The sequence below is a fragment of the Pseudopipra pipra genome, chromosome 1 (assembly GCF_036250125.1).
Source record: "Pseudopipra pipra isolate bDixPip1 chromosome 1, bDixPip1.hap1, whole genome shotgun sequence".
Taxonomy (NCBI): Eukaryota; Metazoa; Chordata; class Aves; order Passeriformes; family Pipridae; genus Pseudopipra; species Pseudopipra pipra.
In genome coordinates, this window is record NC_087549.1 from 123,968,685 (window position 1) to 123,995,053 (window position 26,369).

The 26,369-nt window shown below is 36.6% G+C and overlaps 1 long non-coding RNA gene across 2 annotated transcripts in view; it reads right to left on the reverse strand.

The window, feature by feature from the left end:
- The window catches only part of LOC135424283 (uncharacterized), a 65,092-nt gene that overhangs the window by 12,865 nt on the left and 25,858 nt on the right, over positions 1-26,369 (reverse strand). The window contains exon 1 of one of the 2 annotated variants that reach the window (XR_010435142.1): positions 7,688-8,538. The exons of the other annotated variant lie outside the window; for it this stretch is intronic. This is a non-coding gene — a long non-coding RNA (uncharacterized LOC135424283). Of the gene's footprint in view, positions 1-7,687; positions 8,539-26,369 lie in introns of those variants that run through there. 2 annotated transcript variants of the gene reach the window in all.

Genomic DNA, 26,369 nt, shown 5'->3' on the forward strand with positions numbered 1-26,369 from the left:
TTCTGAGAAGGATTTCCTCCTTTGGATATTAAAATTGTGTCCCTATGCTGACCAAAGCAATACAAACTCAGCAGAAATGTATTATTCCTTTAGTAATTAAAACATACATAACACCTTATTTTAATTTTTAAGTTAAAAGAATGAAAAAAAAATGTTTATTCCTGCACAATAACTCTCTGTGTGTGTTCATCACCACGGAGGGGGACTAAAAGGTAACCACGGTATAACAGATCTTTTCTCTAAAAATTCCATATCATGTTAGAAGTTGATACAAACCAGAGGAACTTCCAGTCACAGAGATAAAAGATGGAATCATTGAGCCAGGGGAGTAAAATTAAGAGTGCAAAGGATACAGAGAATTTTAGAAACAAGCAGACAATTTCTCTGTATATACATTTCCAAAACTCAAGTCTTTTTAAAGAGATGTTGAAACTATTAACATAAGGAGCTATAACAGAATATGGTTTGAAAAAGTGGTCTGTGCAAGAAAAGTTGAATTTTTCTTTTGTGGGTTTATTGACTTCTATCCTTTCTTATTCAACCAAAAAAAGAAGTAAATCAAAAACTTATCTCACACCAGATGTCAAGTCTGCATATCCTCTAATTTCAGAATTCAAAACTTCACATATATTGTAGATTCAAACTTTGCAAAAGAACTCTTTCTTCTTGATAAAACAAACTAGAATTCTCAATCCATTACCTTCTACATTTTGAGTTGTTTGAAATTGTATCTTAAATTTACATTTTTTTTTCCTCGACCTAGATCTAGAATTTTTTAGTGAAATGAATAGTGAAAGCAGACCTTGAGAAATAAACCCAAGGAGGAAAAACAGTGGTTATTGAAACCTTGGAAGTATTCTGACAAAATAAATACAACTAAAACATAAAAAATGTCATGCTTGTTTTTCCAACCACAATTTTAGAGATTAAATATCTGTCTGACTTTAAACTCACAGGCCTTGAATAAATTCCAAAATATATTGAAATTTCTACCCATTAGCTATGTGATGATATTTATTAGAATATTTACTCCTCTCTTACTAGAACTTATCCCTTGTGTTTTTTTAAAAAAAAAAAAAGAAACAACAGGTTGTGAGTGCTCATCACCTGCAGCAGTGACAGTTAAAATGAGCACAAATTTCACAAAAGGATTTGAGGTTCATGTATTCCTGCACTGTGATCTCACACTGAGAAAAGAGAAAATGTACTCATTTTAGCTGTCACTACTTTTCAGCCTCTTCATGTTGCCTTTTTAATTTATCATTTATAGCAGTATTGGCCTAATAACAGTACTGCTTTTCTTTAGGGCAATTTTATAATGTTTTTGCAGAATTCTTACTAGCTTCACTTCTTCAGAAATAAGATTTTTATTTGTTCAAAATAAGAGAACAAATGTCAGGTTAAGCCCAGCTGAATAGCAAAAAAATGGATGAATGTTACTTATTTCATGCCAAATTACATGTCTGGATGTGATGGAAATGCATCACTTGTTGTAGAAATAGACACATTCTCGGCAATTTCAAGGAATTTAACCAAAATAAATAAGAATTTGCCCCCCCAGAGATGCAGCTGCATTATAATACTATTCTCTCACATAGCTCTATCATAACGTCATACATTCTTTCAAAGCAATAGCGCACCAAAGTTTTATATCTATCTTGCTCTGACTGCCTTAAATCACTGCAACAATGTTAGTGTTGGACTTCTAGGAAATCATTGTTTTTAACCACAGGCCATTTGCTTCACTGAATCACTTGCAGAGGTTGAGAGGTTTTGACAGGTCTTCTGAAGTAACCTTCAGAGATGAACTTGGAAGCCAGTTACTTCCGTTTTAGACGCTGTCCTGATGTTAAAAAAAAAAAAAAAAGAAGCTTTTTAATGGACACATCTGTTGTTTCAAAGCTTTTTCCCTGTGAGGTGTTTGTATAGTATCCTCACCACTACATCCAGACCATGAAGTATAGCTCAATGAATAACTAACTGATGATTACATTTATGAGTAAAGACTACTCATAACAGACAGCTACTTCCTACAGGTGACAAGCAATCTTTGGCTAGGGCTTCACCTGACTAGTCATTTTGGGACATGATCACAAGGGCTGGAGACTGATGAAATTACCCTGTCCAACATCAAACACAAAATGGTTGTAAATCAGCTGAGGCTGTGGCAGGAGGAGAACAACTCATTCTTTATGCGGTACTGGCAGCTCTTTCACCTAGTAGCTACATTAAGAATACTAACAATGTCATTAAGTGACCACAGGAAGAACTTAGTGAATTTTTATTATTGACATTTGTATGAATTTAGCATTGATTCAAAGGGAAAAAAATACTGTGAAACACAAAGCTGAGTTATTATAAAGCAATAAAATCGTTTATTGGGGGAATCAGAGTGTACTGGGACAACACTCGCAAGACACATACATAAAATATGCCCGTTTTAACTCTGTTTGACCTTGTAGAGCCATGTAGGTGCTTAGCTGACATACCATTATAATATCCCAATGGCTTGCTCCATAAAAAGAAGATGATAAAAGTCTGACCTCTGCAATATAACCTTTTCTTCCTGAAGAATAAATAATTTTTTTTCAAAACAAATATAAATTAAAAAGTATGCATCTGCTGCTGCTGGCCTGACATAGACAAGACGTAAAGAAACATATTTTAGGAAAGAATTTGTATGTTACCTTTGGAAAAGATCAGATTAATAAATACATCCTTAGTTGTCCATATTTTTAGGAGCTTACTTCTGTGACTCCTTCTGCTGCTATTAGAGAGACAATATTCAAATCTGCCCACAAACAACAAAATTATTAAAAAATGTTCTCTGTATAACTACATGGGAAATCAAAAATACCTTGCAGACATGAAATCTTCATTGGAGAAATATATTCTGAGGGAAAAAACTCACCAAATTCACAAACAAGGCTATTCAGGGTAGGCAGAAATTCAGCAAAGCCCACTGTTTTGATATTTGCAAGCATGCACTTAGTACACAAGAACATTGCAACAGATCTGGAGGAGAAGTGCATGTTGTGATCACCCACTTGGTTTGGGAATGAGAATGAAAATGATTTTTGTACATTTGTGCATCCTTTAGCTCCAGTACCTAATTCCCCAGCTAGCTTAGCTCTCCTCTTCCCTCTCCAAGAGTCTTTTACCCATCTATTATCTACCAGTCTTCCAAGTAATAAATGTTTCATCTCTGTTAGGTTTTGTGACTGAAACTCACAAAATGCACTGTTGAAATTATTTGTAGAGCATTGAGAATACTAGACATTCAACACAGGTTGCCCAAGTTACTAATAAAATGACTGTGAATTCACTTTAGTAATGCACTTCTGTTTGCAGAACGGGGGGGGGGACATCTGGCTTCTTAAGGGCTTTCATTTTGATGAGCGGAATTACAGGCCTTGTTTCAATATTTATACATAGCTGCATACAGAATGATTGCTCTATGTTTCTGCAGCACATGACATGTATATAGCACATCCAATCCATGTATTTTATAAAAAGCTCCATTTCATAACACACTTCCCAAAGCTCTTCCTCTCTAATGTCAGCTTGCCTCAATTCACATAATAGGAATCCTGTCTCCCCTGCCCCACCAGAAAAATTCCCCTCCGCACCAAGGCATTCCCAAACTTCTCTAAAGAGCAAAAATACTGAAAAGGGGAAAAAAGATTCCCTTCAGAGAAAGACATAAATGGATGGAATGATCATCCTCCAGTGCTCAAAGGAAAAATATTTTCCAAGTGCTTTCCTTGACGACCGTTTTTGTGCTCTCTCTTGGCAGTGCTCCTCCAGTGCTTACACTTTAATTGCCCTGCACTTTGCTTGCACAAGGTATGCACTGGCTGGCCGCCAGTGCTGGCTAAGATTTGTCTTGTCACTACAGTGTCTAACAGCGTGTACAGAACAATATCCCAATTAGATCCCTAAATGCTGGAAACATGATACACTGCCATTGTGCTTCTCTGGGACCAAGAGTTAAGAAGTTTTGAAAAATAGATTGATTAGCCATGAATATTCATTCTGATCTCTTGCACCGTAACAGTAAAAGCCTCAACAAAAATATTTTTTTAGTATCGTAAATCATGGCAATGATTCTGTATTAGTGTTTCCAGTGTGGATTAGAGGGGACTGAGTTTAGTACCCCCCATGGAGGTCTAGGTCATTAGCAGAGTTACCATTCTATTTTTCATAAGATCACTGTTTCAAATTACAATCCCATCAGCATTTTCCCTTAAGATTCCTTGTCCCCTATTTTAGCAAAAGGATCTTTCTTACCCCTCACTATACAAATTCCATCGGCAGGCCTTGTGGCTATTTCAAGGGAGAAATGTTCTCCTCCATTAAGTTATTCCGGAAGTGCCATGAGAACTGGGGAATCCTTCCCAGTAAAACATAAGAAACATAGAAACTGAATATTGTGAAGAATGTGACTTGGAGATTTTCCTTCTCTCCTTTTTATAAAAAAAAATTAAAATCTGTCATAGGAAATGACTAAACAATTACATGAAGCTTTCCAGAGTCAGATCTGATCTTCACTGTCTCATTTTATCTGTTCAAGTCACCTTTCTCTTCTTTCTAATGAAAAATAAATCTTAAAAGTGGAAAATAATTTACATTCCTCACATTTTTGTTGCTAAAACTTGCATTTCCATCTCTGTTCTCCTTTTAAAAATGCACTGATCTAAAAAATTTTTAAAGCCTATTTGAAAAATAAAGTGAATTGGATATCCTGCATCCTTCCCAACCTGCTCATGGTGTCTCAGGAATAGATACTGACGGGACAACAATAATTTAACTGCTGGGGCCTACATTTTCCCAGGAGAATTTAGTCCTTGTGAATAGCAAAAAACAAAGTCATTCTCTAATGTGGGATCCTATGGATGCATAAAGGAATGGGGCTGGAACCCCACAAACTTCTTTGGACTTGCTATTCAGTGTTCCAGTTCCCATGTACATCGAGGTGTTTCACTGCAGAGGATTCATATACAAGTGCCAGGTGTCTGAAGCACAAACAGTTTTCTAGTTCAGAACTACGTTTTAAATCTTTCACATGAGCCCCAAAACTTCTGGGCTACATTCATAATTTACTTTACTTGTGGAAATCTTACAGATGCTGTAAGTACTAATACCATAAAGGGGATAAGGACAAGAGAGTCATTCTCATGTGAATGAGAATGAATGTGAATGAGGCTGAGCAAAACTGATCCAACATGGTCTCACTGGGAGGAAACACGAGGCATCTTTGCTTGGAGCAAATTTCTGTGGCTGTGATACAAAAGAGGCAAAGGAATTTCTTTGACTTGACTGACTCTTATCAACCTGATATTATTAAACTTCAAAACACAGATGTGCTTACTTCGGTCATTTCCTGTCTGCCAAAATTATTTTCGAAGCGAGTGCCCACAGGCTAAGAGGATTAATATGGAAAGGGAAGCCAAAAGTGCTACCCTAGACTAAGGCCAGAAAGCTGCTTTTACCACAGGGTCTGCCTACAGAGACGGAGGGAAGAGGGAATCCCTCCACCATCTCACCCCTGTCCCACCAGCAAGAGCGTGGAGTATTTGCTCTGCATAAAGTATCTTTTCACCTCTTTTTCCCCTGTGTGAGCTCCAGACAGATAATGGTGAGGCAGCTGAAGCCACTTACTGTGCAAATGCAAGGAGTCACTGCTGCTTATTTATCTTTGTTCCTTTCCACCCTGTCTGCTGCTCAGCCGTGTCCAACAGAGACCAGTCAAAAAGGTCTCACTATTTCTGTGCAGATGGTATTCATTCGATGTCCAGGTGTGATCTACATTTTGGTGAATACATGAGAGAGCTTTATCCATCCAGGGTATCCCTGCTTCATTGTGACACCTGCACTGGGTGCAATTGCTTTGTGCAATTTAATTCCCATAATTCCTGTAACTCTCAAAGCCCCATAATCGCAGACACTTCTTTCTCCTCATTAATAATATTTCCATTGCTACTGCATCCAACTTGCAGCCAGTGGAGCAGAATTTGCCTCAAGGAAAGATTTGATTGTAGCATTCATAAGAAAAAGATACTTATAACTAACATGGATACTAAAATGAAAGGTTATGTGGCATATATCTTAAATTTTGATAATAGGTAAAAGTGCATGATATCATAGAAAATTCACCCACATTAATCTCTGGTTGAGCTCTAGATAATAACTGGGTATGCACAGTCTGTCTATGTGGGCCCCCTAATCTTTAAGGAGTTTCAATTGGTTATAATTAAAGGTTTCAACCAAAATACTAAAAAGAAAGATACAAACTGTCTTTCCCCAAAAGAAGCTAGACTACAGTAGTGTACACCGCTGCTTATTTTGCTACTTATTTTCATTTTCATTGATTTAAGATCAATTCAAGTCTTAACAACTTAAAAATGTATAATTTCCTCTTTAAGCTGTCTTTTTTTTTCCTGGTTTACAGGCATAAGATTATATTCTAATATAATATGTGCAATATTCAGCATATTAAGAGCTCAAGACATTAATATTAAAAGCTGTTTAGAAGAGTTTACTTCGCACATACGTTAAGCTATTTAGTTGAGTTTAATGTCAAGTTGAAATGTGGGTTACTATGTTGAGGCATTCATTTGATGTGGTAGCCATAAATTATTGTTCATACCTGTAGCTGTTACAATTCTGAGGAATAAAATCTTTATTTGAAAATTACATCAACCAAATAAAAAGAATAGTAATGATCTTATATCTGAAAAAAATGGATTTCTCAAAGTTTTCTGAAGTACAACTCAATTTTTAATAGAACTCTGAAGATGTTTACCTTGCATATTGAAGATAAACAGTGCAGTCAAGAATAAATAAAAAATAAGAGATTCTTGTGATATCTTAATACTTTAGGTAGTTTTCCCTTCTTTTCTTTTACTTAATTTTTATCACAATTTTCCTACTTTGAATGAATTAATGCCTTTGCTGTAAAGGATTTATACAAGCAACAAGGAAAATTATCTAAACCTACAGTATTTGAAGAAAAGATTGAAAGATTTAAAAATTACTAAAGTTTAATCCATGAAGATTAAAAATCTGCACATGTATTGGAACCTGTTAAAATCAAGCCTGCAGGTGGGATTGTAACTGACCACACAGAGCAAATGAGAAAGTGTAATTTTGCATTTATTTGATGTAAAATATATTTACAGCTAAAGATTATTTCAATTACGTGGCCTCTCTGTACTACATACAACAGAAAGAAGGATTTCTTCTCACTGGCTTTTAATTTTTTTTCTGTCATCAATCTGAATTGCTCACTTCAAGCCCTTCCTTTTTTTCCTTCCCATAAATTATAGATTCACAGAATCAATTAGGTTGGAAAAGACCTCTGAGATCATCAAGTCCAACCTTTGATCATTGAGTCCAACCTTTAAATTAGGGAAATAATAACAATATATTAATATTATATAATAATAGTCTATATAATAATTAATTAATAATATATTAAGAATAAATTAAATAAATACACATTATTAACTTAATAAGCTACACATTACAATAAAATCCTGTATTTTCTTGTGATAGGGTTATTGAAGAATAATTGCAATATTTACTAGCCATTTGGCAAATTGCTCCAGTAACTAGAACCTTAGTCATAATAAAGAGAGAAAAATAAAAAATTAAAACCTGGACTACTTAGTTACATGTTACGTACTTCAATACTGTAAGAGCCTTGCTTTGTGGCAGCACACGGATGGATGTATCTGGCAACGAGACTTGTATCTCATTCGCTGTAGTGTAGAGCTGACAGTCCAGTGTTCTGAAGGAGAAATCATGGTTTGGTGACTCACAGCTAGGTCTTCCCAACAGTGACATCAACTTACATAGCTGGTCTGATCGGGCTTATATAGTCCCACCCTTGCCTCTGTTGATGAGTAACAGCTGACCCATTAACTTGCGCAAATGAATGGCCAGTAGTTTCATCTATTTTCAAAGCACAATGTAGACTCTGCATTTGTGCTTCTTTACCCAGTCCAGGGAGAGAAAAATGCTTGTGGCGCATGTCCAAAAGATACATAGATCAGAGAGATGAGAAATCATATAAAATTCTTGCACTGTGAAAAATCCTTAATTAATAAAGCAGAAATAACCAAGGCTTTCCAGACAGAGCACAATCTGGGTATCTTAGTGTGTGCTCAGTGGTACACTACTCATACAAAGGAAGGATGCAAATATACAAATTTCTCCTGTTGTTAGTTGGTCTTAAAGCTTTTGCTGTTGTTTTACAAAAATTTCACCCATGCCCTCTAGAAGACCACTTGCCTCTTCTCTAGGTTCCTGGAAACCTGACTGCTATGAGCATAAGTCTGGCCTGGGTGAAGGCTCTGTTACCTAATTAAATCTCATATTGGATGCCTGGAACATGAGTGGATCATTCTTGAGGACCTCATAGAAATTTGGGTGGTGATATTCATTCAGATATGTGAGATGATATTGCTCCTTCTTACCTTGATTAATCTCATCCTAGCAAAAAATGCTAAACTTCAGCCCTCCTCCTTATTGCACTTCCCCCACGCCCCCTACAGCTAACTTTAAAAAAAATGTAAATTTATTTATTAGAAAACTTAGAAAGGTTCTTGGAGAATTTTAATTAGGGTAAATGCAGCTCAGGCAGGACTCACCCACTTCTGATTGGGCAATAGAGATTTCACCTCCTTCTTGCATATACGAACCAATCGAGTTGTGTGTACCTATAGTTTCTTGTATGTACTGCCATGGCATCGATCCTGTCCCTTGTCATCCCTTATTTCCATAATGAAAATTTCAAAACAATTTGTTGTTATATAGAGGGTGGAGAAAGAGAAAAGAACAAGAGACAGGAGGGGGAGAGAGAGAGAGAGAGAAGAGGAGTAGAAGTAGTGTTCTTTGCTTCTTTGGTCTTTAAGTTAACTCTGTTTTTGTGATTCCTGAAAGCTTACATTCTGTGAAGTTTTCATTTTATTTTTGATAACAGTGCCCAGAATGGCAAACCCAGTGAGTAAGGGGAAAAAATCAGTTATGTACGATAATAAATGGATTTCTGCCAATGACAGGTCATGATACAGAAAAAAAAATCTGTGATGACCCTCTTTCCTCTGCTCTCATTTATCTCGTAGTGGTAACCACTGATAGATTTCTGCTGTATGATTTATTGCAGAAAAACACCACCTAGAAATGGGCTTTTGATAAAATTGTTCAAGGATTCCTGGACAATAAATCCTAATCTTTACATGCATGCTGCAAGATGTTTCACCTTTCTTATGCTATAAATAATATATGCCAAATGTGATAATAAATCCATACATCTAAGCACTATCTGTGTGGTTTAAGAAATAAAATTACAATATGTAACCCTGATATTAATAGCAGCTATATAATGCCAGGAATATTGATGTCAATATTCGTTTATTTGTGATCCAAATTTCTAGCACTGTGTTGCACTGAAATTTCATTGCTTTTATCAGCCTGGATGGTTATCTTCTGTAAGGAAATCTGTGATAAACACAACAGACAATAGCTGGCTTGAATAAACAAAGATGCTCCTGTAGGTCTGCCAAGAACCTTGCCAAGGAAATCAGCTGAAATCTTCAAGTATGCTCTATGCAAAGATCTCTCTTCATAATTAATCATCTACAGTAGGAAGTGTGTGATAGCATCTGTCACCTCCCTATGACCCTACAACTGTTACAGTGGGGTTAAATGCACACAAGCACAGCATTTAAAGCTCTTTACAAACCACAGGCTCAAGGTCAGGATCTGGCTTAATTTTACTCCAGAGAAGAAATGAAGTATAACTTCTATCTAGAGCATATGTGCTGTGGTAATGGTTTTAAGCCCAAATACTGACTTTGATTACTGAGTCCTGTACAACCTATAAAATATTGCAAGTGTTTTTCCCTTATGTATCCAGAAAAAGCAAGCAAGCCTTTACCTAGGATGTGAAAACAGGCAAATCAGCTCTCTGTGGTCAGAGCTGATCACTTGGGATTTGGAAAAGAAGAAATTACATCAGAAAAATAAGAATAATGACAATTGTAAGAGACAGAGGCAAAAGGTGTTATGAGAAGAGTGAATGACAGAGAAAACAAAATAACTCAATGAAACGTGCTACTCTTAATTTTTTTTTCTCTTGAGACAAAATCTTTTTTATTGTTGTTAGAAGTCTGATGCAGTCAACTTTGACTGAGTTTTCTGGGGGTTTTTGTTTGTTGTTTTTGTTGTTTTTTGGTTGGTTTTTTTTTTTTTTTTTTTTTTTTTTTAATTTAAGCATTGCAATACTTGGCTGCTTTTTTTATTTCCTACCTAAGGGAAATAAAATATCTGCCATGCACCTGTGCAAAATAGTGAATGTTACTGCAGTATTTTCCATACATAATGACTTGCAGAGGATTTTCTATTAACATTTGTGAAAGAGGAATATATTCTACCCACGAAAACTGACAGTGTCTTAAGTTTGGCCACTGAAACTTAAGGGACACTAATACTGAAACATTGAAGGGAAATAGAATGGGGAAATCTGCAAGAAAAAGAATCCTTTAATTGGAAGGGGCCAAGCCCACTAAACAGTGTGTTTGATTTCAGCTGTGTCCTCTGATCTATACTGAAGGTCAAAGAAGGAAATGCCACAGAAGTTATGATTATGTGAAATGAAGTGAAAAACAACGATTTAGCGTAATAAATACCTCCTGCAACTAGAGAATGTTCTGCTCACTGAAATTGTCTCCCAGGTGTCTGCCTGTCTCCAGGACACATGGATAATCCCAGGCTGAAATGACAGTGAGGTATGTTGTTTTTAGAAATACATGACTAATGTTGGTTTATATGAAAGAAAACTCACTTTGCAGCTCTAAAATACAACAGAAACCTCTCCCTTCTGGTTTGCCTGAGTCAAAACATCAAGTTTCCACCTTCAATTCTGGTATTTGAATTTCAGTCAACCATAAAAACCTATACAATTTTCTTGATAAATTCCTCTGTCCTCTCAGATGCAAGACAGACTAAACTACTCCTGTACTTGAACCATGTTCTAAAGGGCACTTATTTCTCTACAGGCAACAACTCTGACAATTCTGAGAGGAAAATCTTCTGACAAAGCATTTTAGGCCATCAAGCCTCTGCTGTCATGAGACTGCACTTGTAGTTTATGAAACTATTGAGCTCAATTTCTTGTTTTTACAAATGGACCCCAGATTCATTCTGGGTTCAAATCTGTCTCTCAGATCAGATATTCTGCCCTCCCCCATTCCAGAACTCCTACTTCTTTTGTCTTTTTATTATCTTTCTTCTTTCTTTCTTTTTGACAGTTTGCTCTCTGAATATGAAATAAGACCATTCATTTATTAAATTTCTCCTTACTTCTCCATAAGGACTTTCCTTGCCCGTAATTTTTTTCTTGTGCCATTTGAATAAATTTGTATTTATTTTTAAATAAAAATAAAAAAAAATGGGTAGAAATGTCTGAGCACAAATTCAGAGGATGTATTTTAAAAAGTTAAATTTTCAAATTCGAAGAATTTTTGCATATTATCCAAGAAAGTACCCAGAAATCACACTATAAGGAGACAAGACTGAGTAAAGTCCTCCACAACAAAAAGAGAGATCTCAACAAAAAGAAAATTTTCTCAAATCTGCCAAAATCTACACCTGTGGGAAGTGATGGATCTCATTATTTTACTAGAAAGAAGGTCATATGGAAGCGAAAAAGACACTCCTTGCTTTGGGACCTCCTCCAAGAGCACACTCAGTGTTCTGAGCTGAAAGTGCCAGAAAAGCAGTGTGGAGGTGAGAACAGCCACTGTAACAGAACATCCTTCACCAGTGTCACCCAGCTTGCCCAGTTCACTCCTCTTCAGCAATTTTGGCCTAAAATACCTGCAGGTTTGCTTCCAGGACCATAAGCAGCTAGTAACTTGTAGATTCCATATATGTGTGAAAGGTATAAGACCGTATCTGCTTCACCCTCCCCATGGACCTGAGCCCATCTTGATGTATTTTTAATCTCCACGGATGATAGGGAGGTATTCATTCATCCTAGATCTGTCTATGGTTTATTTTTAAATCCAAAGATGTTGCTATCTGTTTAAGATTTTCATGCATGGATGGTATGAACACTCCTGAACCTGCTCATAATAATGCTTGTACCTTGCATGAGCATCAGAATTACTATAGTCACTTTGTTCTCCTTAGCCTCATTTGTCTGATTTGTGTATAAACCTTTTTCAACATTCCTTGAAAAAATATGGCTCAAAAATGTCTATAAAAGTCTAAAAAGTTTGGTTGGAGAAAAACTGTGAACTGAACTCAAAGATTCCTGGGAAACATCTGTTTCCCCTGAAAGCTGGGTAATTTGGTTTTGGAAAATTGAAAACTGGAATATGTAAAAATGGCCTAATTTTTAAAGATTAGTGTTTAAAATTGCACTTTTAAAGATCTGGTTTATTTTTTTTTTTTTCAGAAAAAATCAAACCCTTCGAATTCTTTTTTTTTCGTTTGAGAAAATCCAGAAATAACTTGATATATATATACTACTGTGTAAACTTTTATCTTTTTTTTTATATAACTATAAATTATTATTACCTTTTATAACAGAAATTTCATTAAGATTTGCAGCTGGGTAACACGATGAATTTATCAAAGAATGCAGCTTAAAACTTGAGTACTAAATATGTCAATACAAAGTTTATTCAAAGAATTTTTTCTGATGCAGTGACCAGTTCCACTGAGAGTTGCTAATAAATTGTACACCCACAGTGACATAAGCTCATCTGAAGTAAATAGTACCTAGTATGACCATTGTAATTCTTTATTAAAATAGATTGTGATTAATTAATTAATAATTAAAAATGGAAAACATCTCTTTTTTCTTTTTACCAGACTAGGCTACTACATGAATTTTATTTATTATAATTTTGGCTGAAAAGTAGAGAGTACCTTTCAAAGACAGTGGAATTAAACAGAAACAACTGTTCAAAAAATTAATTTGTTCTCCGTTCCACAGGCAAGAGCAAAGTGATGCCGAACAGCAAAGAATGGGAAGAAACCTCTCCTGTCAATGGTCTGGTTCAAACACTGGCTCAGGTACATGTGAGGTAATTTATGGGAGCGTAATGATCTGCACCAGGAATCTCAAGCTCAACCTGCCACATGACTGAGCTAGTTCCTATAAAGAACCTAGCAAGCCGGCGCCACAGCAAATGAAGAAAATGAGTTTAATCACTTTACTCACTTTACAAGCTTTCTGCTTGTGATCTTTCTGGCTATATCTGAATGAAACATAGGAAGAAAATAGTCACAAAAAGGTGTGCTGGATGCCTCTGTAGTTGATGATTGTTGAGACGTGGGAGGAAGGAGGGGAATTAGTGTACCTAAGGGGATGTCAGGCAAGTGAAAACAAGGACATTTTACGAGCAATACAAGGGAAGTCTGAGGATCACAATGAGAAGGATGTGAAAGCAGCTAAAAGTCTGTCCCCTAGAAGTGGGTAAGGGCCTGATAAGTGCCTTATCAGGAGCCTGTAGCAAAGGCAGCTTCCTAAGCAAAGTATTCACATGATCAAAAAGGGTGTGTCTGGCTGCACGTGCAATATTTCTAAACAATGTTCTCCGACCACACCAGAACTGTATCTATTGATCTACAAAACAGCAATGTTTGAAAACTCATCCAGCAAGGTGTGCTTCAATGTTACATAGCAGGACTGCAACTCTGTGCTCTGAGAAAAACTTTCCAAGCGCAACCATGCAATGATTCAGATCAGGTCAGGGTAAATCAGAAGGGTGAGCAAATCTTAGGGTCAGAAGGGAGTTGTAAAGAGAAAGAATATGATTTTGAGAGGGAAAACAGGATATTAATTTGGAATTTCTGTATGTTATGGGTTTGAAAAAAGCCATGACTTCGGAAAGGTATTTGAAGCACAGATAAACAGAGAAAGGACTAGACTTTTCTTTGTTGCTCTTTCTCATACAGAGCTTACAATAACCCATATTTCTGCAGATTAATGAATAGAGACATTAAATCAACCAAATTTTATTTTTTTAACTTCTTCACGCTGCGTTCTTTGGCCTGTTAGTGTAAATGTGTGCTATCAGAAGGTAACTCCTGCTAAAGCATTCAGAATCCAGAAAGGGCTTTCCAATAACTTGCAAACTGGAAGATTCCTTATCCCCTAACAAGTCCAAGAAAGCTGCATCAGATTCAAGGTCAGTAATGGGTAACAAGAAGCGAGGCTCTATTCTTCTCAGAATGATTAAAAATGTTACTTTCCCCCTTATCCTGTGCTTTGCTATTTTTTTCAAGTGACCAAAATATCTTAATTGTTGAAGCAAATACTAGAAAAATATTTTTCATAAAAATATATAAGAAAAAAAAAACCCCTTGTACATTGTTATTCCTTCATTGTCATAATATCAAGGCACTAACAGCTTTCATTTTTCATCAACCTCTGCAGAAGAACAGAATACTTGAATTGCTGCATTGCTTCTGACACTGCAGCCTACACTGCATTGCATCAGCGTTGATGGACACATTAAGACAGAGAGGAAACATAGAGAGGCAGAACTAGATGACTTAATAAGGCTTTCTGACATCTTTTGTGGTGGAAATAGCTCTGTGGATAGCAGTGTCATTATGAACATATAGTGCTACTGGCTATATTCACGAAAGCATTTACACTGAAGTCAACAGGCTGAATTTGTGGTTGGGATAACTCCATGGTAGTCAACACAAACAGGAATCAAAATGATTGAGTAAACATCTCACAGCCAAGACCTAGATTTCCAAACATATAGGTATGCTGTGGGGAAAAAATCTAATATTTCTCACCAGGTTTTTTTGAGGCTTTGGATGTCATAGCTTTCATCTCTTTATGTAGTTGTGTATATAAATTCAGCATACAGATAATTCAATACAGCTTTTGAAGAACATTTGTATCTCATACACTGCAAGGCCAGAGTATCCTACCCCGCTTGGAACAGAATGTTTTTGGTAGCACAGGGTCCCCAGCAGTTCCTGGGAACTCACCAAGGGCTTATTGTTTAAGAGCTCAACCGGATGAGGCACTTGGTGCCAAAGGCTGGTGAAGGGACTGGAGCATAAGTCCTATGGGGAGAGGCTGAGGGAGCTGGGGTTGTTTAGCCTGGAGAAGAGGAGGCTCAGAGGTGACCTCATCACCGTCTATAACTACCTGAAGGGAAGTTCTAGCCAGGTGGGGGTTGGTCTCTTCTCTCAGGCACTCAGCAATAGGACAAGGGGGCACGGGCTTAAGCTCCGCCAGGGGAAATTTAAGTTGGATGTCAGGAGAAAATTCTTTACAGAGAGAGTGATCAGGCATTGGAATGGGCTGCCCAGAGAGGTGGTGGATTCACCATCCCTGGAGACTTTTAAACGCAGATTGGACGTGGCAATGAGTGCCATGATCTAGTAAATGGACTGGATTTGGACCAAGGGTTGGACTCGATGATCTCGGAGGTCTTTTCCAACCCAATCGATTCTATGATTCTATAATTCTATGATTCTATGAAAGAGGACACAGCAGAAATGGTGCCTGTTCTCAGGGGACTGCAATGACTGTGGTCTGAACCTGAATGTTCAAACAGACGAATGGAATCATATCGCTTTAGCACAGGCCCTTTCACCACATCTGACTTTCAAACTCATTTGGCATTTGATTATGTTGAAACCTAGTGAACAAGGTCATACTAGGTCCAGCTTCTTATCTTTAGGTTTCAAATCAATTAACAACTTTTCTGTTCTGAACTCATTAATTAAAAAAACTGTTTTAAAGTGCCCCAAGGGAGTGTGTGAACAATGAAGGAAAGCAATCCAGGAGAGAGGAGATGAGCCAAACCCTGAGTGGACAGAGGCTCTCTGATTCCTCTTTGATGTCCTGGTGATTTAAGTAGTCCGGGTCCTATTTTTTTGCAGTATTTAATCACAAGAGCTCCAACAAGTTACTGTTGATGTACATACATGCCACATAGCTGCAAGTCTTAGAAACTCATCTGTTTGCTGAAATGTATTTAGTTTTTAAAGATTTTTGAACGCAACATGAGCACATTTTCAAAACAATTTAAAGTAATCGTCGTTGATAAAAACAGCAAATTGGATAAATAACAGTGATTTTTTTATTGTTGATTTGAAAGTTTTTTGTGGGATATACTTATGTGTATCTGACCAGGCTTGAAAATATACTTTAGATTTCCAACTTAAATAACAGAGATTTAAAAATAAGTCACAAAGAATATCACTTTATACAGTTGACAGGATTGAGAAAGATTAAGTTACCATGGTTTCATGTATATAATCCAAAGGTTGTCATAAAAAAAAAAAAAAAGAATTTTTCTGTGCTCTGTTCTGTGCTCTGTTATACAAAAGAGAGTTTACCCCTAAGAAATCTGTACCTTAACAGCTTCCCATATCTCCATCACTAGTAATGTTGCCTCTTTTGTCAACAGCCGTGTAGCTTCTGTCACTTCCTTCTTTGCCACATCCATCTTCCAGTTTTGTGCAGTTTATGACAGATGTGCAGAGCTGACCAAACCAGAACCCCTACTATCATCCTCTGTCACCACTTTGTCACCACGCTTATGAACATCTCCTGTTCAGCCCAGAGGCTAATTCCAAATTTGCTGCTCTTACACATCCCTGTCTCTCCTGAACTACATGGCAAGTCTTCTTTTCAATCTCTGAATCACATTGTGAAGATGTTCAAGGCTTTCATGTTTCTGAAAAGTGACCAGACAAATAATTGGAGCAAAACCCCATTCTGGGCTATAAAACACAAAGGCACTACTTGTGATAGAGGGTCCTTCTAATCAGATGCTGGGAGGATATTCTGTGGAGACCTTACTGTGGGATTGCCTTGTACAACTCTGTGGACAATAGCCCTTAGCTGACATTGGAGTCAAGATGTGAGGCTGGGTGGGTTAGCTTAGCTGTCATCTGGTACAGACATTTCATGCTCTGACCTCGCAACTGCTGTCATGTGGGAAAACAACAAGCTCTGTCTTTGACAACTCAAGAATGTCAACAGCTTTCCTTTGCTGGCAGAGAAAAGACAGAGCACATAGCAGTCTACTATGTGGCGTAAATGAAATATCTCACTAAAGCTCTGGCTCTTGCTGTCAGGGTCTGATTGAAAAATATTTTTGTTTATTCAAGATTGGCACTGAGGGTAAGATTCTGGTTGATAGTAGCAGTCTGGTAGGTGCTCAGTCCATCCTCACAGTGTGTATTTGTACACAACTCCATATGTAACCTTGCAAACGAGTCTGTATAAGGAAATTTATACTTTTGCAGGATAGTGATAATTGCCTTAAACAAGATGTTCAGTTTTTCAGTATAATACCATTATGCTATAAGTTTTGTTGCGAAAATTAGGATTTGTACTATTTTTTCAAATCACGACTGACTTTTCCACCTCTGATCTGTAGTGTAGATCAGTGATTCAGTCTAAGTGCACAAAAAAAGTAACTAAAAATACAGCAAGGCTTGACTAATAATCGATTTGCAGGCTTGTAAGAGCTGTCATGACTTGTCAGTCTTAGAAAAGAAGGTAAAAATTAGTTTTCCGCCACTAAACAGTCACAAATAGCAGTGGTTTCCTTGGAGACTTAGCAGCAGTTCTCAAAACAGTGTACTTGCAGAAAAAGAGTGGCTTGTAAAGATACATTCCCTGTCTAAACTTTAATTAACGTCCTCTCTTAATAACATCCACCCGCATCAACTGTGTGTATTTGGTGTTTACCTCAGTACACCCTCCTCCCTAGTCCTCTTTCATGGTACATATATAATATCATGGGTAAATACGTAATTCGCTAGTACTTTTTTCTGTATTGCTTACAATGTGCAAAAATCATAATTCTATGCAAAATTATTTATGGGTTTTTTTCATAAAATACATCTTTTCATTATTTGTCTACAATCATTACAGTAACTATCAGTTCAGGAGTTCTAAGGCTCCTGAACCTAAAAATTGCATTGCAATCAAAAAGAGCATTACTGCCTCCTAAGTAAACGTCATGAGAATAAAACCTTGAATTCTCCCATGAGGACAAAATGACAACATGGCAACACAAACTGACAGAAAGAAAGTTCTGTTTCATCCTTACTCTAGATGAACTGGTAAGTCAGAGATGAGTTTTCGTTATGTATGTCAGTGGGTGTGTGCTGTCCTGCCCTCAAGCACTGCTCCCCCTGTCTCCTTCTCCATATGGTATCAGGGAGTTTGATTTTGTCATCTACCACCATGTCACAGTACCTCTACCCACTTTCAACACCAGAGACATATAGAAAACCACATCATAAGTAGTTCCACAGCTTCTATGAAGAATGTTTATATTCTTTGTAAAGAAGTGTTTAGGTGTATCAATGTGTCTGTCTACCCATAGCTATCTGATCATTATATGTGAGAACATTATCTATAGGTAAACATATTCAGAGTAAAGGAGTGAAAGCACATTACTAAAAATATTCCAATTACTATGTCTAATTATAACTGAAAAGTTAATCATTGCAAAGTGTCTTCAACAACTTAAGTAAAATGCAAGTAAGAAACTCCACCTTGCTGATAAACTGCTTTCTTGATATCACAAATGAAATACTTCATTTCCTATATACTGAGCATCAGAAGTTGTTCGGAATGGCAAAAGGCATTTTTTAACAAGATGACAAAATTAAATTGAGTGCTGATTAAAGTTCTACAGGCTCGCCACTAATCACTCAAAAGTTTCGATATTTCAGCATTAGAATTACACATTTGCAAGTCACAATATATTCAAGGAAAATGTTTCATACTTAAAAGACAAGATCATACTATGGATGACCTAGAAAGAAGAACAGAGCTTGATATTAGTGGGAATTTAGCTCCTTGTTGTATAACAATTAAACAGCATCCAACACAATACCCTTGATTTGGTGGATCTCACAGTCCAGGGTTTCATTTGTCATCTATTTTGTGTACAAATCATCTCGGGCTTGGACTTTTAACATTATGTGAGAGAGTATGTGTTCATCCCATAAGAAATCCTAGCTTGATCCATCAGCAGACATCATGACCATTCCATTATTTTGTGAAGATTTCATCTATGTTGTCTCTCTTATTTTTAGACTGTTGCATTTCTGTTTGAATATCAAGCATATGTATGCACACATTTGTATTTCTACAGGCACTTTCTACAGTTCATTGTCACCTTCAGCTTCTTCTGCCAGCTTTCCTATTATTTATTGAACATGGGACGCAAGATTCTAAGTATAGCCCTTACGTACTAGTCAATTTGAAGAGCTATCTAATCCTATGATGCTATTTATCTCTGATCTTAACCAAGCCTGTTACCTGAAACAGCAGAATACCGACTTCCTTTCAATTCCAGTATAGACAGCAGTGGGCTTAAACTGGAATGTCTGAGCTAGGTTGCCATGAGTTTGCAAGTAGTTCACATTCAAATTACTAGAGCTGAACCTGACCCAATAGTTTTCTTTAAGGGGAAGGTCCTAAACAAAACCACTCTGCTTTTCCTGTCCAGTCTTAATAAAGCTGCTTTTCACCAGCACAGTTCCCAAATGGTCAAAGATTATCACCTTAGATGATAACCTACTCAAGTAAGACAAATATATTGTGATTGCGTTTGTTGATTTTCCAGGGGTAAGATTCAGTCCTCTATCTTTCATTTTTCTCACTTACACAAAAATGTAACTCTAAATAAAAGATGATGTCACCTCTGCCCTATATACTTAGTATCTATTGTACTTAAGTGTAAAATCCTTGTCTTAAATCAGGTGGTTTCAGTAACCTGTAGAGCAGCCACCTCTTGAATTGCCTCACATAAGTGTCTGTTGAATTGAATGATGTTACGGAGGCATGAAGTCCTTCAGTGCTACATATGAAGAGATGGTGGAAGGTGGCTCCAGCTGGGAATCAGCCTGGCTTCTGCTGCAGCAAGCAGAATACCTCATGTTGACCAGAAAGGCACTGAAATGTCAATGTGTCTGTGGCTTCTGAAGCCCTCATGGGCCAGAACTTTCCATGGCATTTCAGTACACTCTTGGTTGTTTCTTTCTTCTTGGTGTATTTTTGTAACACTTCTCCTCTTTAAGATATAAATAGAACAGAGTTCACTTTGCTGCACTTCGTACTTGCAGCCCTGGTAATGAGAGCTACACAGATGCTTCAATAGTTGAATATATTCTTGTGTTTTATTCTTTCACATAGTCACTCAATTCAGTGGCACACTTCCACCTTGATAACCAGTAATTATAATAATCTTTAGCAAAGGTAAATGAGTTATTTTAAAATACTTCATATTTGGCAACCTAATGTTTCAGTATTTTATTTTAAGCTTAGACCTGATGCTTGTAAGGACCCTCTTTGGGGTGGGACCTCATTTCCTGCACTTTTAAATCAAAATTTGCATGCTGTGTAGATTATAATTTATATTTGCGTACACAAAGCTAGTGTTCTTAATTTTTTTACTATACATCGTTTACATCATAGATTTACGGAGGACCTTTAGTTATAGAAAATGTAATCAGATTGATACAGAATATTTTGTATGTTTCCTGTCTGTTCCCACTAATTTGATGTAAGGTTGGACCAAGGGCAATTTTGACCTTTCAATTTTTAAACTCCTACTGAGTTCAATATTTATAATCAGTATCTTACTCCTGAGTACTTCATATGAAATTTTATTTCAAACCTTGTTTAGAGGCTCACTATGGTTAATCTAGATGTATCAGTTTCTGGGTTGCAGGCAAAAAGTTGGAATTCTAGTGGTTAATGAGCCAAATGTTTTTAAGTGATCTCAGTGTGACTACTATGGGACTTATGTGAAAAAATCCCTGTTTGCAGAAGTCTGGAGAAGAAAGGGGAAAGAGAAGTAGATGGAGGGGTTGGTAAGGCAAGACCTAAGGCTGCAAAGTGGTTGCATTATTCCCTGTAGATATTAGTTAAGAAACAAAATCAGTCTCCTTTTCTTCTGAAATCTGATCTATTGTCTACTTATCCACAGCAGACAGTGGTTATGATTTAAAACAAATAGATTATTCCCATTAATTAGTGAGTTTTAAACTGCCAAACCTTCACTAAGTGTTCTTATGGTGCCTTTGTAAGGCTGTATGATGCAAAAATAGCCACGTATTCCTGCCAGTTTTTCCATAATAGAAAAAACCTTTCCCAGTACTGAGAGTAGAATACCAGTTACACTCTCAGCACCTTAAAAACACAGATTCCTGATTGCATTACAGGGACAGAGGACAAACAAGTTGACAACAATGTATTTCCCTTGTTCTATTCTTTATACTAGACCTCCTCTTTTTTAGCATAAGAAACCCCCTACAAATTAGAGATCAGTCACAAAACAAGCGTGCCACTCATGACCATTTATTCTGCTTATCTGCTAAATCCCTACTTCCCAGCTGCGTAAGCACAAGTTAGAAACTGGCCATAAAACCAGGCGGAGACAACAGAATTCACACTGTAACAGTGACTGTGACTGAAATCCAACTGTTTCAGTTTGTGTTGCTTGAGAAGATGAGAAAACCAGGAAAAAGGTAGAATAGCATTAAAGTAACTTTCATTCCAGAACTGCCCATCAGTTGAGCATCAATTGAAAAAGTAAGAGTTTTAAGAAATCTACTAAATTTCAAGAGAGATCTTACTACTAGAAGATTTTAGTTGATGAGGAAGATAATCTGGAGATCTGATCCCATTGCTCTGAAGTGAGAGTATAAAGTGCTTGAGTGGAAATTAGATGGAAATTTTAATTACAGTGTTAAGGTAACAGGAAACTTGATACATTGCAGCACAGATTTATTATATGCAAATTGTATGCACCAGAATGACCTGCCAACTTTACATTTTAAGGTACCACCTTTCCAGAAAAGGGAAATGCTCAATGTATAGTTCACTTGAGTTTTGACAAAGCATGATATGGTGTCAAAAATGACAGACATATCGTGGTGGAAAAGATAGAAGACATTACAGAAGAACTGCAAAATGCATAAGGATCTGGTTAAAAGGAAGATGGCAGGGAGTAGTGTTAGAAGGGAAGGTACATTTTGGGAGGATATTAACAATGAGTTCCTCCAGGTCAGTTCATACTCTTAGGATGGGGATCATGGGACAGAATTTTTAAGACACTGCACAAAACAAAGAGTGCTGATGGAATTGGTTAGGATACATATAAGGATGCAAAGGTGGATAATGAAACCTTGCAGAAAGCTGGACTGAACAGATGGACCAAACTCAGTGGTGCAGTATGCAAGGACATCCACTCGTGGACTGTTAATGAGAGACATTGCTGTACAGGTGACAATGACTGTTTAAGAAAAGGACATGGATGGCACTTTCAGGAAACTCACCAAGCACAATTCGGATACAACCATAGGGTGAATCAGCCAAGATACATCATAAAACAGACAAATATTACTATCTCTATTAATTACTAGTCTCTAAATTAGAGTTGCAGTTGAGATTTCATTTGGTGCACTGGGTGTGGCAGCCAGCTTGTGCAGAATGGGTCAAGCTAAAAACTTGCATGTGAGATCTTACTCATACCAATACAGCAAAACATCTTTTGAGAATTATAGAGACTTTGGGCTCCCTGAGTCAGGTAGAGTCAGAGTCCGTGGTGTCGTGAACACGTATGCTCACACATACAAACCCACATACACAAGCAAAAGACACTTTATGGTCACATAACCTTATCCCAAAACTAATAGAAGTAAGAATCTAAATAATTCTGATGCCTTTGAAAATCACTGTGTCCTTTAGGGTTTGAATACATTTGAAAAAAATGGGCTGTAAGCCCTACGATACCATTAATAGACTTGTAACACTCACAGAGGGAAAAAAAATTACTAAATGTCTAACCTACTCCACTACCTGGAAAATCCATTTAAACCAAGTTGTTTCTAAATAGATTTAAGTGATGGAGCTTCCAGCATTTTTCTCAGGGCAGTTTTATAGGTCTAACTAATATGCTCTGATTTCTATCTCAAGGTTTAAAAAACGCTTGTATGTTAGCAGTCTTCTCTTTAATTTTTCTATCTAGCCATCTAGTGCAATATTTCAATATTGCAAGTGTTGCAAGGTTTCTTCTGACCTGTCGTTACACATCCTATAAAAACACCTTAAGGCACTTCAATAAACTTAACATAAATTGTTACTATACACAACTCACATGCAAATAAAGAGAAGTGATTTATATTGGAGTTTATTCATGGCATGACGTGGCTAATTAAAGTACACCTTTTTCTTATTATATTTTATGGACTCCATTACTGTAATGCAGGAAGCATCAAGCAGTAAGGGCAAATGAGCCTGGGAAGAAATATATGGCACATTTGAATTCTTTTTATAGTACTGTGTTGTATTTTGGCTAATAGAAGATTTGGGTGAATCCTTGGGATTTACTTTTTACATGCTTCAAGACTGTCACCTGATACTAAGGGGAGAAAGACATCCCCTTACCACATCAACATACCATATTAAAATAAAAATATCTTTGATAGGTTTCGGGTATTTTATTCTTAAATTACTGATGAAGTAAAATATTCAGTTGCTTATTCAAGTAATTGGTGGTCTGAAATTTGTAACACCTGTCAATTTTTTGCAACTGTGTATTATGTGGATTCTTCCCCAAGGTTCCCAAGAAAAATTGTTTAATACTTGGAGCTTTTTTTCAGCAAATCAGAAATATCTAGCACTACTGATCTGTAAATAAATGATCACACAGAATCTTGGAACAATCAAGTGGGAAGATGGTTGTGTTGAATGTAAAAGTTAAATTCCTTTCAAGTTATCCAGAAGTGAAATAACCTTTTCAAGGATCATTCCGTGCCATGGTCTTTAAAAGAATTTCAAGTAATTGAAGCATTCATGTTCATCTAAACAATAGGAGAACACTCAGATTATATGAAATATTTATGCCATGCCAAAATAAAGTCACCAAATGTAGTGGTGATTTCTTTTAACATGTAGTTTTAAAAAGGACAAAGGAAATAGATTAAAAATGAGAGGTAGAAAGAATGGTAAGGACAAGATGAGAACACATTTAATTAGAGGTTCTTAATAATCCATTCCCTTGAAGAATATGTAGCTGTGGTACTTACTAATTTCTTGAGTTCCATCCCCAACCATGGTGTTAGGCACATTCTGTATGTCCATCCCATACAGCTAGAGCAGCATACAAAAATATTGCACAGCTGTCTCTTTGCTGACAATGCTTAATGAAAACAGAAAATGATGAATATTTTGTCATCTATTTTGGTTTGTTTAGATTCTGGCTACATCAGTCTGAACTTATGGTTCCCACCCTCTCAGAGAAATTAGGTGATCTGCTTAAAATGCAAACATGATTTATTTGTTTTTGAAAGAGGAAAATGTTAAAATAGCTAAGCATCTGAAATTCCTCAAGCAGATCAAACACTCTAGTCCAATAGTACACAATAAATTATCCTTATAAAGACTTTGATATTCTTTGTCACCTTTGGCCTACCTGAATCAAGTTCAGGTATATGAACTGTACTGTGCTAACCAAGTACTGTGCCTTGGGCTTGAGAGATCCTAAAATCTTATATCAGCTCTGGTTGGCCTGGAGTAATTCTTCAGCAATATAAATTTTACTTAAATGTATATTTAGTGAGCCTAGCTGCAGCATTTTCTTCTCATGCTATGTTTTTAAGTAGAAAAAAAATCTCATTCTTTAAGTAGAGCTTTCCCATCAAGCCCATATGATCAGTCAAAGATCCAAATACTTCACAGAAAATAAACCCAGCAATAATAAAAGGCATCTGATACATCATGAGCCGAAAGGGTAGGTTCTTAGAACATGAAAATTTACAGTAATTTTTCACCATTGGTTTGTACATGGTGGTAAAATTTCTGCCAACTGATTACTAATAAAAAGAGGAAGAAAATCCTGTATCTCATTCAAGGACATACAAAAAAATAATGCCCAATGCATCATCCACATTACCTCCAAAAATATGTTTCCCTTTTTAAAATGGTGGTATTGCATTTAACCAGCTTTGCCAGTTTTGCATACCATAAAAATAAGGGTTACGAAATCTTATTTAAAATAACTGCATGCAGGATGAAGGAAATAAACTACAATAATTTAATCTTCTTTCCTAAATGTTAACAGCAGTGTAAAAATGGATGCTCTCATCCTTGTAATCAGTTGCACGGTGCACAAGGGCAGCAGTCTCTGGTGCCTCATCTGTGAACTAATCTTTCATTTCATAGCAGATCTTTCCATATCAAACAACACAAATGACTTAATTTGCATGACAGGATTTGTAACGGGGCAAATCTAGTGTCAAAGTCGATTAAAGATTACACCGGAGAACTATCATAATCAGTACTCTAATGAGCCTAAATAGTACATGTAAAGTCTCCCCTTTTTGCCATTCCAGTCATGTATAAAAGGGAATGTGTTTCTTTTCATCGGTGAGCCAGTCCTTTGGTTTGCACATTACGCCCTACGTTGAGCTAAAGTCATGTCAGTCTGGTTTCAGAGGGAGAGAAAGGGAAATAATAAAGCAAACATCACTTCACAAATGACATTGCTTGGTATAAGCCAACGTTTGAAGCCCTTAATTCTTCTAATCTGCAAAATAGTCAATGCTAATGGGTTTTTGCCTTTGTGAAAGCTGATGCATAGAAAGAAAAACTTTAATGAGCTGCCTGGGTTGTATGCTTACAGATACCTGTCAAATGTCTGTCATCTTAGCTATCGTTGAGGCATTATAAAGAAAGTAAGAAGGAAGGAACGACAGTATTTGTACAAGCATTTTCATGCTAAAATGGCACAATTTTCTTCCTGTCATAATTTCATTGTATCTGAAAGTCAGAAAAGCTTAACCCTTTCAATAGCACATCCTGTACAGAATATCACACATGATGTTTGAACTAGCAGCTTTAAAAATAGAACCATGGTTTTGTAAACAGCATTCTCTATTAAATTGGTTTCACAAAACTGATTTATCTGTATCTTAAAAAAATATGTCAACAAATTATTGGAATCAATTGCTGCACTTACAGGACATCAAGAGTTTGCCAGATGTAACTAACCCTCAGTGTGAGAGTCTGTCATCACAATAAATCCCTTCTGAGTTCTTCATTTCATATCCCATTCTGTCTTTACAGAATATATAAACAGAATATATAAACATAAATATCCAAGAGGTCAACAAACTCCCTTATTCTTACTTTCTCATTTATTAAAACAAATGGGAATTTAAATGCATCTTATTGCAAACACAACTGCTAACTTTGCTATTCTAAGTTGTAGTTAAGTCAAGCCAGACTTGCTTTTGCATGTTTACAGTAAGTGTGAGAAATTGTCTGCGAACTGAAACAGTGC